The 17,287-nt window shown below is 41.2% G+C and overlaps 1 protein-coding gene across 2 annotated transcripts in view; it reads right to left on the reverse strand.

Annotated features, from left to right (window-relative positions):
- The window catches only part of fhip1aa (FHF complex subunit HOOK interacting protein 1Aa), a 39,538-nt gene extending 25,861 nt beyond the window's left edge, over positions 1–13,677 (reverse strand). For both annotated transcript variants that reach the window (XM_067441670.1, XM_067441671.1), the window contains exon 1: positions 13,443–13,677. The gene's annotated coding sequence lies outside the window, so the exon portion shown is untranslated. The remainder of the gene's footprint in view (positions 1–13,442) is intronic.
- Between the last annotated feature and the right edge of the window lie 3,610 nt (positions 13,678–17,287).

Genomic DNA, 17,287 nt, shown 5'->3' on the forward strand with positions numbered 1-17,287 from the left:
GGTCATCACTCAGTAATGCGATAGTGGTCCGGGCTGGACTATTTGTCTGGAGTCCCTTTGTGATTGACTCTCCTTTGAGAATGGGTTGGGTTTCACACCCTGCAGGCCAAAAGGAGTGTCCATGGAGCTTTTCATGCTGAAGCGAAAGTTTAAGACAGTCCCACCCTATCACAGGGCTGTTGTAACTTGTGTTAGAGATTGTTCTGTGCACATTCATTTACTAGCACTTGCCTAACATTCCACACCATGTGTTCGACAGCCATATGTCAGAGCAGTAGCTCAGAACATTCATTTGAAGCGAGGTTGAAATGAGGTCAGTTAAATTAACAGCATAATCATTGATTGAGATATTATATATATATATATATATATATATATATATATATATATATATATATATATATATATATATATATATATATATATATATATATATATATATATATATATATATATATATATATAAATGTTTGTTTGCAACTTATTTTGGAATTAGGGTTAAATAATAATATGGAACAAGAAAACTTACTGACTAAAAAAAAAAGTACATAAAATGATACTTTAAAAACTATTCTTTAGTGTATTGAAACATTAAACTAAAATTTACTCATTTTAAATGCTACATGCAAATTAAGCGTTACAAAATTAATAATGCATAGTATGAAAATGGGTATTCACTATATTGACTAAATTTTGCTAAAGAATACATTTAACAATGCTACTTTTTTTAAAAGATTATCTTTAAATAAGTAGTAGATGATAGCAAATGTAAATGAAATGAAAAAAGGGCAAATTAGCTAATTATAATTATACATGGGCTAATGTATTTATTTTAGTACATTTCACCAAAAACCACACTACTAAAGAATCGTGTAAAACTCAGTATACCTTGGCTTGATATTCTTATGACTTGAGAACAAAAAATATGTATGCAACTAAATGAACAATCTCTTAAATATTTCCTAATTTCACTAGTGTTGTGATATTTTTATTTATTTGTTTAAACATGGATCTTTATTTAAAAGTGCTTATTTCTGCTTTTGTAGGCTCATTCTGTAAATATAATAAGCACCTAATTTGCATTTGCAAACTGGGTGCCTGATGAGACGTCATGCTCAGCTAGATTCGTTGAGAGCTCGCACATCTTCGGATGCGGAGCAGCGAAGAATGCGCTGCACACCGGCAGGCGAAATGGGATCTAGCGGACCCAACACGTACGACCAAGGGGGTAATCTAGCACTCGGAAAGCATTCCACCCATAGGGGCGGCCATTACTAACCAAGCCATCACCTGCTGTTAGCATCCCATTGACTCCCATTCATTTTTGAGTCACTTTGACAGTGAATAACTTTACATCTGAGGTGTTTAAAGACTCCATTTGTCTATTGTTTATTTCTAAAGAAACACGACAATGCATAAAAGGCTCCATTACCTTGTATCTTACACTATCGCCCCGTAGAAGCGGTTTTTGTAAAAATAGGCTAAAGATTGCGTCATAACGCGACTCTGTCGCACACTTGAGAAATTACCGTATATACAGGAGGAGAGGCTCAGAAGCAATCTTTTACTGTCTACGAGACAGTCGGGGGGACGTGGAAACATAAAGTCCGATAAAGTCAAGGGAGAAGAATGGGGAGAAGCCGATAGTGAACCAAAAGCAACGGGAGAAAATATTTAAACAACGTGATTCAGATTTCACTTTCCACAACTATTAGAAGACCTACAGCTGTCAGACTGGAGGCTCACATCACATCTACGTCGCTAAGCTCAGTCTGAGCCTGCGCAGTTCGCTCAGCCATCAGGAAGTGAGTGCCTCCTGATTGGCCTCATTTTCGGCCGTTGAAGTCAATGGGATAGCTCTGTCCATTTCTTTTACTGTCTATGTGTACGACCGACCACTCCACGTTGACGTCATTTTTGGCGCGCGCACCCTCGCGCTCAAGCAGACGAGTCGAATATAAACAAGGCTTAAAGCAGCACTAGGTAACTTTTCAACCTTCATTATATATTTTCAAGACTCTTGTGATGATACATCGACTTACAATAGGTTGAATGACACGTCTGCCACAGCTTGATGAGGTCTGTATCGTTTTTAATCGTACTTTTAAACTTCGGGTTTCGGGTAGTAACCCGAGAACAAAAAGAACTACAAAATTCTATTGCTTTACGTCACTTCCACCAACACACACACACTTCCTTAAATTCGGACATGCGAACCCAACTTTGTTTGTCGGAGAAGATAGTCATGTCCGAAGCAGCACAGACAAATAAGAAAGAAAAGGTTTTGTTGGAGGAAAGCAATAAGAGGAAACGAAAAAGTGATGGGATTAAAGGCAGGACGAGGATCAACATTGGACCAGCGTTTGCTCGTCGGCGTGAGCTGAAGGAGGCGTGCCCGACCGATGCTGTCATGCTTGTTATGGTATACCTACCATTTAAACAATGAATTGAAGTATCATATATATTCTGTAAAACGGTAACCAATAGACTACTATAATGACGCTGGCTTGTAAACGTGAGCATCGCGATTATTTGGCGTTTGAAAAAAATAAAACCCATGAAATTATTTTCATATGACATGATGAAACATATGCCACTGACTGTACCTGGGATGAAGACATTTCACACGCGACGCCAGAAGAACACCTGCATGTGAACTCCTCCTGCAGTGTTCAGGGTAACTGTTAGTGCTGCACCAACCCCCAGGGCCGCTTTTATGAAATTATTTGGCCCACCCCGCACCACTGTATATATTTTTACAACCCGCCCCGCACCCACGACCATTAAATAGACATACGGGGTCCGCGGGTTATGAGAAGACCCGCGCATCACTAGTTTAGGGCTGTCAGGGTTGTCATGTCAACAAATGCATGCGCGATGGCATCCCATGTTGTAGGATGACAAAGTTTACGACAGTAGTTGAGGACATTATTTTTTCCCAACTGTAGGGGGACCCCGGGAGCTAAAGTTACCCAGTGCTGCCTTAAAGGTGCCCTAGAATGATTTGAAACAATATGTTAAATTGTTCTCTGATTCTACATAGAGGGTATGTGGCTTATTTAAGGGAAAAAAATTGTCTAGATACAGTTTTACAGGTCCATTTACAATAAATTGTCCCTAGGATGTAATGCTCTGTTTTTGCCTTATTTGGAAGGGTCATGAATATTAATGTTGAGCTCTGCTCTGATTGGCTTATTTCAGCAGCTCACAGCACACAGCAGTTCAGCTGTTCAGCTTGTGAGTCCTGACCGTCCTGACAGAACACAGACCGATTAAATGACACTTTAAGCAAAATATCTCAATTGGAGATTGATAAAATGCAGCTTACTTGTTTATTGGTGTTTTCAGATCATCCGCGCGCGAGAGAGAGAGCTTGTGTTCGTGCGGTTGCCAGATTTCAGTAATTAAATCCCCCAAATAGAGCTTTTCTGTGAAAAAAACCTGTATGCTATCCAGTGTTTTACCTAAACATGTCTAATCTGGCAACCATACGCTCGCGAGCTCTCTCTCGTGTGCACGGATCATCTGAAAACACCAATAAACAAGTAAGCTGCATTTTATCAATCTCCTTTTCAGATGTTCTGCTTAAAGTGTGTCATTCAGCTTACATTTTAGACATGTCTTTTTTCATCAACGATAATGCATGTTTATATAACGTTAGTCACAATGGAGGTTAACGTTACGCAGTGACTGTGATGTCGCCTAATCTGAAATATAAATAGGCAAAAACATCATTGGAAACACCATACTTCAGTTCTCAAAATATAATAACTTATATTTTTACTAAATGAATAGCCTTGTCAAATGACTATCATTTTAACTTGTATGGTGGAAAATGTGGCGTTTGCTAGACGTTTGCATAATGACTGAGTGAACAATCTAAGCAAAGTATCTACGGTTGTATTTTGTAATACAAAATAATATTACCCTTTGTCATTAGACACACTATTTAGTTTTGTATGGTACTTGGTGTTTCATATTGTTACTGTAAGCATCTTGTGTTATCTGGACAATGCTGTCCCTTTCGATTTAATCGGAAATTGTTTAAACAGTCAATAAGTGGATAAATCGCTACTTATTGCTTGCAGGAATACAGCTGCCACTTTCTTCAGTTTAAGATGCTGAGCGAAGGTTGCTTGAAATGGGCCGAACAAACGAACGATCTTGAATTAAATTGTTGTGGTATCGGATTATAAACATCAACCATGACTGTTCACATTTTTTATCTGTGGGAAGGGTAGAAAAGTCTCCTGAACAGCCTGGAACATGAAGTGTGTCCATGGGAGCAGCTTGTTTTGATGATTCGCTCTGTCAGTTCTGCCTGACAATGAGCATGTTTGGACATATGCAAATGTTCGGGGCGTGCATACAATTGATCCCCAACGCTTGCGTCACGTTTGGGTTTATGTTGAGAAGCACTTTTTTTCCGTGGTGTTTTGGATTCACAAGATTTACATAAGAAGTAGGAGGCAATGATGTTTGAGACTGACAGTATGTGATGTCCATGTACTGAACTCTTATTATGGCAAGGTTAATCAAATGTTTAATTCTAGGGCACCTTTAAACAAGGCTTTACATTCAGCTCGCGAGCAGAGAGATTCCACACTCTCAACATTTGACAGGAAAATAATGCCATATTTTATGTTTTATAAGGACTTTAGACATAATGATTTCTATACTGAACAAACTAAAATAATAATACTAAAAATAATATAAATATAAATTTATATATTTACATACACTCTTAATTTCTGTAATAATGAGCATAATTAATTAGCTTTTGCAATTCATTAAATTAAATGTTTAAATATACCATAAACATGAACATTTATGAAACAAAATAAATAAATAATCACAAAAATAAAATAAAGTAAAACCTATAAATAAAGATTACCATATTGCCAACAGACAGTAATGCATGGTTTTTGATCTCATATGACTTTCATGATGGGAACACCTGGCCCTTCCTGTCTCACACACACACACACACACACCAAGGACGCCCAAGCAAATCAAAGCAGGGGCATTTGTCATGATCAAGCACTATCTGAAGACACGCAAGGGAATTTACCAGGAGTCCTGTACGGTGCCCATGGCGACTGGGTGACTTGAGGGCTATTACGTTGACAGTCTACTGAAAAATTTACAATGGACGCAATGAGACAACTGCAGCCTCAGGTACTCCGGCTCAGGTCCCGATTTCTGACCTTAGAGTAAATCCAAACACATTTTCAAAAACTACAGCATGGAATCTTAAAAGGCAGCAATGCATATTGATATCCAAAGGCCGCCAAATGCTGAAGATAACCAACCCTTATCATAATTTTATGGCCTGTAAAGGTTTTACTGTATGCACATGAGATCCAAACATGTGCTGTGCATTTATACTATATTGTCGGTTCCCTACCCACAGTTCACAGCACCTGATCTGCATAGATATTAACACACCACCTGTCTCCATCCCCTGATTGGTGGGAACTGCACAGGCCTAGAGGTAACTTGGGAGCAGTAACTATGGAGACATTCACAACCCGAGTGTTTCTTGCATACAGGGAAGTGGGTTGGAGAGACAATGACTTTACATAATTCAAGAACCCATGCAAATATGGCATGTTTGCATGTATTCACACCAAAAGACAGTCTGTGTTCAGCTTCTGTTTAAAGAATGTGAATGTGTCCACACTTATAAGTAGTAAAGAAAATCTTAAATCAAGCAATCAATTATTTCTATTGCACATTTAAAAAAAGAACTGAAACTTATGTGAGCATCTTAATGGCCTAGAAGATATAGTATGTTACTGAAAAATACACTACAATCCTTAAAAAAGACACACGTAGAGAAACAGAAAATCTGACACCAATCAAGGCAATCCTTCCCACAGAAGAAAGCTTTTCAAAAGGAAAGGATTTTATAGAGCTGCCTGTTAGACTGAGATAAAACAAAACTATGGTGGCCCTTTTAAGTCAAACAAAGGGACAGCAGTCAGGTGTTTGCCTTTTGAGATAACGCACCTCATTGTATGAGAAAACTTGCAGCTTAAAGGTGCACTCAATTTTTAAAAGTAGTTTTATGCTACATGGAGTGGGTTGCGCTTTCATTGGAGCCACCATTACATTTTGTTTTGGACATTATAAATGATTACAGTACATTATAAATGATTAACCCATGCATTTTATGTTATTATTTATGTGCCTTTGTAATCATTAATCAAAATAAAGTCCCCTCCCTCTTTCAATAACATATCTTCTTTTCTCTGATAATAAGTTTACTGTCACAAGGGCGGGACATCCTAGCCTGGATGTCAGCCAAACTTAGCCCCGCCCACAAAAAATTTAGGTCGCTTCAACCCGCGGACATAGAAAACAACCCGCGGGGGGGGGGGAAACGCGGGCATTGGCAACACAGTGCAGTTGAACTATGTTGACATTTGACAATGTGTCGCTTTGTTGCTCTGATTGGTTGTCGGTCTATCCAATTGATGTCTTTCCTGGTTCAGTTGAAACACACCCCATAATCACAGCCCAATGGAGCAGTTTCAGACTCATATTCTGACTAGAATTGAGTATGACCACGTCAGGCTAGGGACATCATGTCAATCACGAGATCACAGCAATAGCAAACAATGATCTGATCAATTTGCAAAGGATTAAATTAAGTCCTGCCCTACATTTTTTCTTGCATCACAACTTCCAATTAATATTTATCATTTACCATTATACATCACAACTTCCATTTCATGCCGACTTTAAGATCACATGACCAGCTGTGTCAAGCAATACTACTCAACTATTATTCACTACTAGGCTAAAATGCTAATTGTTTCCACCTAAACACTGTGTTGAGCTTATTGGGTAATTTATGGAGGGTTTTTTTTCAGTGTTTGGGTAGTTTATGTGTTAGTTACAGAATGAAGGATTTTTACATCCTCCACACCCAAATTTGTGCATTCATTGGTGAAATACTTGTTTGGCTATCACCAGACCAAGCTCAATTTAAAATTAAACAACATTGTCTGCTCTGTATTTTCTACTGCACATCAGCAGGGCCATACCCACCATTGAGGTCCCCGAGGTCCGGACCTCGGTAATTCTCAGAGGTGTACATAATAGAAGTTGCAAAATAATAGCCTATTAAGGCGACATGTAAAAACAGGTGTCCTCAATTTTGATGTTTTCAATTGTCTCAATTGTTTCCAATGGATGCGCCGCACTTTTCAATAGCGCCAACAGCTGGCAGGTTTTGTCCATTTTTACGCGTTGAACGTCCACAGTTCAACTTTGGGTGAACATCAATGTCCAATCACAGTGGAGGAGAGGCGGGACAAATTCCACAACCACCAACCGGCGCTTCGAACAACGACTTGATGTTTGACATCACAACACCGCAAGAGCGCTTAAATAATCAGGGATGCAAACTAATAATATTTTCTTTACCTGGTTTTCTTGGAAGCCTTCAGTAAATTTACATTTACAACTTTGTTTTTACCGATATAGACGAAAATTAAAAGACTGCTTTAAACATAGCTCAGCTTTGAATAGAGAAAAGATACAGGGCAAGAGAAGGAGACTGGGGAAAAAAGAAAGAGAGAAGATAATGGCGATGAGACAGAAAGAGCAGGTAGCCCACTGTGCTCAGAATAGAAAAAGCATTAGCCTACAATATTCCTAATTGCTACACATAATGTGATTCTTGTCTGTGAAATCCAGGCTAAAGTCTCATAATCTAATATTGATATTAGGAGCATCACATTTTGATTTCACTCATTAGTTATATTTTCACATTGATTTCTCTCTTTGACATGATCTTACGCATTCAAAAGGCGTGATCAACAGGCAACGACCCATATTTTCTCTATCCGTCATCATGTTAAACCCGCCAATAGCATGCCAGGTGGATAAGCCAGCCTGTAATCGGTTCCTGCCAAAGTGTAAAAGAAGCAGAAGAAATTAATGTACAGGTTTCCAGACTGAGTAGCCGGGCTAAATCAGATCACTGGCAGATCAGTAAAATACTGGTTTGTGTATGTTTTCTTTCATTTATAAAATTGTGAACATTTAATATGCATGCGCATGACATCATTTTCCCAGATTCATGTTGTATGCTTTACGTGGAGATGTTTTCAAAAGCTTTTTTTTTTTCAGGCAAATGCTATTGCGGGAGGTTCAGGGAGTTATAGAGCAGAATATCCATATTTTAATAGATATATTTACAATTCTATCAAACGGAAACAAAGCACAAACATTTGCACATCCAGCCACAGCAGCAGCACATTACAAAATTATTTATTTACCTCAAACTGTCTTTGCAGAACGCAATCCTTGCTCCCGCTGTCTCTCCAACAATTTTCTCCGCCATAATATTTTTTCTTTTTCTTCACAAATCGGCACACATACAATTTGAAGCAAACTTTGTGCAGTTTATCATTTTTAATAACAATTCCAAGTGTTGCGCAAGAACTCTGGTCTGACTCACGTGTGATCTTGCGTTGTTTACTTGTCGCGTCGCACGTGTAGTTGGGAAACATAGGCTGCGTCCGAAACCTGGAAAATGCTGCCTTCGGAGGACACATTTGAAGGCAGGAAGGCATCAAGCAACATCCAAAATCTAATTTTTGCTTCACTTCCTGTCTCCTGAGACCTTCATCTGATCAATTTTTGAAGGCAGCATACATGTATCCTTCGTTGCCTTTGATATCCCACAATCCTGTGCTTTCCAATTAATGACAGTTGAGCTGGGGGGAAAAGATGGCGTCCGAAAGTTGCATTTGCAGTTTGCGTATAAATGTATGTTTTTGTTACCAATGTTTTCCACTTCTGATGTCATTTCTAGCAAGAAATTACTAATTTAGTAATTAAATATGTGTTAAGTTCTCACCAAAGCTCGCTCTATTTTGCTGTAGATCATTAAACTGTTACACTGCCTTAGAAGTCTGTCCGAAATTAGTTTTGTGAGGCGCCTTCTTGCACAAATCGCTGCCTTACAAGTCATTGTCTGATAAGGCAGCGAGGCAACGAGTCAGCTGTCTAGGTTTTCGGACGCAGCCGTAGTTTGCACCCCTGTGAGCGAGAGTTGTCACGATTGTTCCTCCTGTAAAGTCATGCAGTGTGAAACCCTCTGTCGCCTATCCATCGTGCAGTGTGAACACAGCAGTGACTGAATTATACCCCAGATAGTCATGCAGTGTGAAAAGAGCAGTGACCCGACGAGTTTGAAAATGGTGCAGTCTGAACTAGGCTTAAGTCTTCAGTGCGGCACGCCCATCAAAACCCAGCAATTCTTAAGAGAGCCTCAAAACCAGTGTAGAAAATAGCCTATTACTTATAAGTTAAGATGTTTTTGAATGTATAAACTACACAAACGTCATTAGCTGACCTCAGAAAACAATATAATTTTTTTTAAAGAAAGTTCATGACACCTTTAAACAGGACAAAGACTGTCGATGTCCATGTGTCTCCTATCAATGACATCATACCCAATTTACCCTTGATTTTATTTTGTAGAAACCATGGAAACATTAAAGACACTTTAATATATTATGCTTTTTATTAGAAAGGTGAGCAGCATTCATCAACAGAAAACAAATCATTGTTATCTAGCTCAACACAGTTAGTCTTGTTGTTTAAATCTCGGTTTCTAGATTTACCGCAATTACCATGTCTAATGTCGATCTAGCTTTCTGCAGTGTGCAACAAGTATCTCAAAGTAGCTTTAGATAAAATGCACAGAGTAGCATTACTACTCATAACATACTCAAATGTATCTAATATGATAAAACTGCATCTGATTAACCCACACACGCATGAGCGGAAGAAACTGAAGTGGTCGTCTGCGGCATAAATTTAACAAAGATAAAAATTTTGTGGTAGAAAATTAAAAACCAAAAACATACAAAACTACAGCAGTTGAGAAATGTCATGCATCCAATCCATCATCCTATATACATAGTCCAACACCATAAAGAGGTAAAGGCATAGAAGACATACTAAATGCACCTTTAAAATGATAGTTGGCCTTCTCTTAGCATCAAACTTAAAGGAAGTATATGTAAGATTGTGGCCAAAACTTGTACTGCAATCACTATCCCCTCTCCCCCTTCCCCGAGGTTGCCAGATAGGCTGCAGGATCCAGCATGAACGTTTGTAGCTTCAGCTGTAATAACTAGAGCAGAGCTGGCAACCCAGATGGAGAAACACTACTGACACTAGGCCTACTGACTTTGTGATTGGTAAAAAGGTGGAGGGTGGAGCTTCAGGCCAAAATGCAACACGTCAACATCGACATCAGTTGAGGGCTGCAACAACAACTTTTAAATGGCAATATCCTGGCAGGACTACTGTTGTCAGTGATTTAAGTATTTGAAATTAACATGATTTCTCAATGTCTAGTGACATATCAGGGTCATTTTATGATTAATTGAAATACATTTCTTACATATAGTTCCTTTAAGGGGGGAAAAACATCATTATGATGATGCCAGTACTGCAACAACAAACTCTTTTTGAGTTCATGAGTACCAAAATAGTAATTAAATGATCATCTGAAAATGCACAAGGAAACAACAAAAACAATGTCCAGACATAATCCTGAAATAACATTTCTGGCTTGCTAGCATTTATCATGAACGTGTGGGATGTTTACATGTACCAAATGAGGTTGTTTGTTTCAAAGGGGAAGGGCAAACAAAATGAGACCGATCATAAAAAGGATAGAAAAAGAGAGAGAATGTTTGCACACAGAACACCCTTATGACATGGTTTGCCTCACAAAGCAAAAGAGATGCACGCATGATCCAATTACACGAGTCAGATCAAACAGAGATGAGAGAGACACAGAGTGCTTTTTGAAGTCTGAACGCTCTTTTCAGTCCCATTGAGACATTTTTCCTCTAAGCATTTAGTGCCACTCTTTCACCAGGAGTCTCTGATGATTCAGTCAGAGTAAACAAGATTTATGAATAGAATATAATAAACAAGAAATGAGTAAAATTATTGGAGGCAGGGATTAAAAAAAATTGTTTGCCCAACATTGTGACATTCATAGTTCAAGTGATGTAATAATCAGTCACTATTCCCCCAACATTCCCTAGGAAGTCTAATGTCACAGCTATGCAGTACTGAAGGTTAGTGTGTGTGTGTGTGTGTGTGTGTGTGTGAGATTTAATCTTCAGCACAAGACAAGGCTGAACCGGACAGAGACAAACAGAGGGGAGGAGCTACGCCTGGAATTGTACACTGAAGTTTAGAAACAAGTTAAAGCTGTTAATCGCTCTAATCCACAAAAGTAGCACCAAATCAACCTGAAGTGTCTCTCCTTTCAAACACCAGACAATCCATTATACTCAGCTTGGCAGCTGCTGGAATTTATCATGGACAAGCTTTGTAATGACGCATTTCAGGGTTATGAAAGCTGTATCTATGACAGACAACTGTGGGGATGATGGCATAGTGTTTCCCAATTCTGTTCCTGAAGGCGCATCAACAGTGCACATTTTGGATGTCTACCCTATCTGATATAATTCTGGTCTTGGGAGTCTCTACTAATGAAGTGATGAGTTGATTCAGGTGTGTTTGATTAGGAAAATGTACACTAAATTAATGGTAGCTGAAAAATGTGTATTGTTGGGGTGTGTCTCATTCAGTTCACTAGCTTGTGAATCAGTATATCATGGACATGAGTTCGGGCACAGTAAAAGATGCTGGCTCACTACACATTGGGACACTGATGACTATTTCCAGCAATGTGACAACGTCCTTATTGTACAATATCACTACTGGTATTTATGAACAACAGCAGCAGAGCTGATATCTTTCTGGCATTACTTGTAATGTTATTTAAAGTATATTATGATAAATATGTTTTTTATTACATATAAGTGCACCATTTCAGCCATAAATTATAAATGCTAGATTGTGTTCATTACCTGTCTAATGATGTATGTTTATGCTGAAATATAATAAAATGTCTTCAGTTTTTAAAAAAACATATCACGTGACGTTATCGGTCATTATGTGTAGTGAATTGGCTCACGTGATGGGAGTTTTGCGCTTCAGAACTTCCATTAAGGCAGCAGCATAGTGACCATCTATGGCCCTGTCCCAAATGGCACCCTAAACCCTCACGGTCTTTCCGAGTCCGTACTTTCACGACATAATGCCGCTTTGACTGCAGGGTAGATGTCCTCTGTGTAGCTTGCAAACTTGTGGGCTCAGCTGAAGTGCGTATTGAGGGTGCATAGCAGCCACAAAGTGGGTGCTTATGAGCACGCTTAAAATGATGAATGGGACACCCTGCAGTCTTGTGGACTTAACAGACACACACACGCAATGGCCATTGTAAGTCCACAAGACCGAAAGTGCACATGAAGTGTGCCATTTGGGACAGGGCCTATGCGCCCTGGGTTTTGGGGTGCATTGTGGGACTTTTAAGTAGCGAACATTTCGGTGCGCTAGGATTCTGCGATTGAAACAGCACATAAAACGGCCGACTCCCTGATTAGTACCCTGGCTACTGAACTAGGGAGCTGATTGAGAGGCACCCTTGGTGTGCCTCCATGAGCAGGGTTGGGAACTACTGGCATACTTGACAACTTAATCTTTTTCTGACAGCTTAATCCCACAAATAAAATTAATCATTTTGTATAAAATCACTTCTCTAAAAAATATAAAATTAGATTCTATTTCAACTTGGACTTGGTAAAAACAACAAGGTCACAATGGTTACATCACAGGTGTAACCAGAAACAAAGCTTCAGATGTGCAGCGACTTCACTTGTCGCTGAAGAATAACATCACAAAGAAGGACCTTCTCATGTGTATTAGCAACCCTCCCTTCAGAGCATTCTTAGAATTCTCACGCTTTCATACTAAATCTAGCAGTGGTTCTCTCAGACTCTCCTGCTGTTCTGTCGTAGTGGTTATGTCAGTTTTCACCCTTAATTTTTTCTTTTCTATTTATCAGTGACAGTGTATAAACGTTTAAATTTACAACAAACTTTGTTGTGCCAATTCCAACACACACACACACACACACACACACACACACACACACACACACACACCTTAAAAAAAAATATCTATGGGTAAATTTAGGTGTATTACCAATTTTAAACAAAACATCTTTTGTATTTTTCATTTCAACAAAGAAGCCTAACCATTGTTTTAGTACACTACACAAGAGGAAGGCAGAATGGACTTAGGAGTATGTGTATAAATAACTAGTAGTTTATTAACTATGTGGTTATGCAAATAACTAGTAGCCATGGCTCCATCAAGAGTCCACGTATATTTTTCCAGACAACCTAGATCAATGTGTTCATGTTTGGCTGGAATAGAAACAAGGTACACAACTCTTCGCGTAGAAAAACTTAATGATCCGTTAGAATATACTTTCATAAACCATAAGAACAAAACATTAAACATAAGTACTGTAAAATTGCACATACTTCCTTTTAATGTCCAAACGCTTTTTTTCTTCGACACCTGACAAAACTTCGTCTCAGCAGCTCTGTGTCCCTGTGTCATATTCCTCTGTCGTTAAACCGATCATAATCCAGTCTTCTTTTCGCTTTCATATTTCATAATCGTGGCTCAGTGCAGTTTCGCGGCGACGATTCTATTTATTCTGTCAGAGCACACTTTAACGATCCAGAGACCTCTGACGCCACTGCGCTCGCTCGCTCGGTCACCTGAGCGTGGATTAGAAAGGTGAGCTCCATCACAAGCCCCACCTCTACTCTCTAGACCCGACCCGTGATTGGCTGCTGCTTGGGCGTCTTACAGTTTTTCTAAATTGCTAAAACACTAAAACCCATCGGCTGAACAAATTTCTCAGTTGCCTGAACTCGTTTAGCTAATTGTGCAGTCTGTTTTCAATACTTTAAACCATTTCACATGGAAAATCCATTTCACATCAGCAAAAACACATTCTCATTTTCAAGACACATTCTGCACACTAATGCACATGTCATCCATACCGGTTGCTTGTTGCTTTCCATTTGTTTCCACATGTTGCTTTCCATTTGTTTACAGTAGCTACTGACTGCTCAATAGATTTTGACCGGTTGCAGGTTCATATCAACAAAGAACAAGTAGCCTATTACAGTATCACAGAAACAAAGGACAAGTTTGAGAGATGCAGAGTACAGTACTGTAAAAATCTGCCTAATCTAATGAAAATGCATATAGCACAAATTGTATTTATCATGTGATGTATATGCCAAAATTAGTTTTTATGTGCATGTTATGCAGTTCCCTGAGAGAGAGGTTCCTCGTATTACGTATGGGAAAAACTCCTTTTCTCGAGAATGTGAAGCAAAACTTTATTAATAAAGGTATCTATGTAAAGCGCAGTGAGCTGCACGGCTATAGCCCAGCGCGAGGAGCGCTCTGATTGGCCGGGCCGCGGCAACTGCAGGAACCTATGGTGAGGCGGCTGAGAGGAACGAACCAATGGGGGGCGTTCCAGAAGCCCGCCGAAAAAGGTGCTTATATTTGCATACAGGAGGCTATATAAGACCCTAATTCGCCATAGGTGTCAGATTTAATCTCCTTCAGCGATACCTTCGCTGATCTCCGGAAGAAGCACCGCCGTTGAAAAGGCACCAGCGGAACCTGCAGCTGAGGTTGACGGACCTCTTCTCGGCCTTCTCTGCCGTTCCAGCTACGCCATCCGGCGTTATATATCCTTTATACTGTGTCTATGTTGAGTGTTGTATGTGTTTGTGTGTGTGTTGCCGCTGCAACGCCACTTCTAGAGCTTACAGGCTTGTTCTATTCGAGGACTCTCTCGTTCCGCCGCGTCGTTAAGCGCCGCGGAAAGACGGAGCTCTTCTCACTCAAGCCGAAGCTCTCTTCACTCTGCCGCCGCCGCGGCTCTTCTTCCGCCGCTGCCGCAGAGTTGTCCTCACTCTTCTCTCATTCCGTCGCGCTACAGCCGCGGACAGAAAATACTAGAGTGAATAGGCGAACTCGAGCCGAAGCTCTCGTCACTATACCGTCGCGCTGAGGAGGCGCCGCGGACAGACGGAGCTTTTCCTCACTCTTCCTCTTCTCTAGTTCAGTCGTGATATCGCCGCGGACAGAGAATACTAGAGTGAATAAACTAACTCGAGCCGAAGCTCTCGCCGTGCTGAAGAAGCGCCGCGGACAGAGTTTTTCCTCACGCTTCCAATTCTCTCGTTCTGTCGCTCTATCGCCGCGGACAGAGAATACTAGAGTGAATAAACTTACTCGAGCCGAAGCTCTCGTCGTGCTAGAAGCGCCGCGGAAAGAGTTTTTCCTCACGCTTCCAATTCTCTCGTTCTGCCGCTCTATCGCCGCGGACAGAGAATACTAGAGTGAATAAACAAACTCGAGCTGAAGCTCTCGCCGTGCTAGAAGCGCCACGGACAGAGTTTTTCCTCACGGTTCCAATTCTCTCGTTCTGTCGCTCTATCGCCGCGGACAGAGAATACTAGAGTGAATAAACTTACTTGAGCCGAAGCTCTCGCCGTGCTAGAAGCGCCGCGGACAGTTTTTCCTCACGCTTCCAATTCTCTCGTTCTGTCGCTCTATCGCCGCGGACAGAGAATACTAGAGTGAATAAACAAACTCGAGCCAAGCTCTCGCCGCGCTAGAAGCGCCGCGGACAGAGTTTTTCCTCACGCTTCCAATTCTCTCGTTCTGTCGCTCTATCGCCGCGGACAGAGAATACTAGAGTGAATAAACAAACTCGAGCTGAAGCTCTCGCCGTGCTAGAAGCGCCGCGGACAGAGTTTTTCCTCACGCTTCCAATTCTCTCGTTCTGTCGCTCTATCGCTGCGGACAGAGAATACTAGAGTGAATAAGCAAACTCGAGCTGAAGCTCTCGCCGTGCTAGAAGCGCTGCGGACAGAGTTTTTCCTCACGCTTCCTATTCTCTCGTTCAGTCGCACTATCGCCGCAGACAGAGAATACTAGAGTGAATAAACTAACTCGAGCCGAAGCTCTCGCCGTGCTCATTCTACCGCCGTCGTGCTGAAGCGCTGCGGACAGAGAATACTAGAGTAAGTTAGACGAGCGAGCTCGGGCTGTTGGGTATGTCAAGAACAATGTCGCTGCAGCGCGCGCTTACTGCCAAGGAAGTTGTAATGGCTGCCTTGTCATGATAGCGCGCGCGCCCCTTCCACAGCGCGTTGCTGACAAGAGCGCGACTTGCGTCATAGCACGCGCTCACTGTCAGAGCATAAGGGCGTCGGAAAATGGCTGCCAAGCTAAGCCCTTTTTTCACTCTATCACTTCCAGTCCCCTTTATTCAGGCGGCTGGAAAGGTTTTTACACTGTAGACAAAGTGTCCACTACACAGTGTGCACCCCTACATAAGCACTGTTAATTCAGCCTCACAAAATCACAAATAAATCCCGCCGCGGCCGGATTACACCATATAAAGTCAACTAGCCTTATTGCAGTCAACTAGCCTGTGGTCAAACACGCTTGTCTGCATGCGCGCTTTCAGTCTAGACTAGAACATAACGGCATTGTGGAATGGCTCACATACCACCCGCACTTCCTTACATTCTCCCAGTTCCCTTAAGTTAAGTGACTGGAGATGAAATATTGCAGTCAACTAGCCTGTGTTAAACACGCTCGCCTGCACACTAATGCTGTGTGCGTTTACCCCTGTGGATTTGCTCACTGGTTTGCACCGTGGGTTTTCTACGTAGGTTGTGCGCCACTGCACATTGTTTACACTACACACAAAAGAGCTTTCTATGTAGGAAATGTGCCCACTTACAGTCTGCACTCCTGCACCCAAGCACTTTTCACAAAGTTCACTCTCGCACACACAATATAAATGTGAGGCGCGCGCGCGCCCACTGCAAAGCCTGCACCGCCAAAACTAACACTATCCCCACAGTGTTACAAGCAGTGTTACAGCACAAGCAACCCGGCTAACAGGCCCCTATTATTAAGCGGCCAGCCCCCGAATCTAATTCAACCCCTGGCTTCACGAGCCCAGGCCTGGCAGGCCATTCCTGGTATATAATATTGGGTGTTGAACATATAAAACGAGGTTCTCGCTACAGTTTTGCTCGCAGACCCCGCGATTCAAGCCGTGGTCGAGCCCTCAGTAAGAAGCAGTGTCAGTCACGTGCTTCTCGCTGAGGCATTGAAACTGTTAAAGGAGAGAGCGGCGGAAACAGTACACCCGACGCTAGCGAGTCAGGTTTTTACTGTCGCTAATTCCTCATGCCGAAAATGGATGGCGGTCTCAGGCCCATTTTCCAGGCATCTGAACAAAGCACTTATGACTCAAGACTCAATGAGCGTC

The sequence above is a fragment of the Pseudorasbora parva genome, chromosome 4, assembly GCF_024679245.1.
Source record: "Pseudorasbora parva isolate DD20220531a chromosome 4, ASM2467924v1, whole genome shotgun sequence".
NCBI lineage: Eukaryota > Metazoa > Chordata > Actinopteri > Cypriniformes > Gobionidae > Pseudorasbora > Pseudorasbora parva.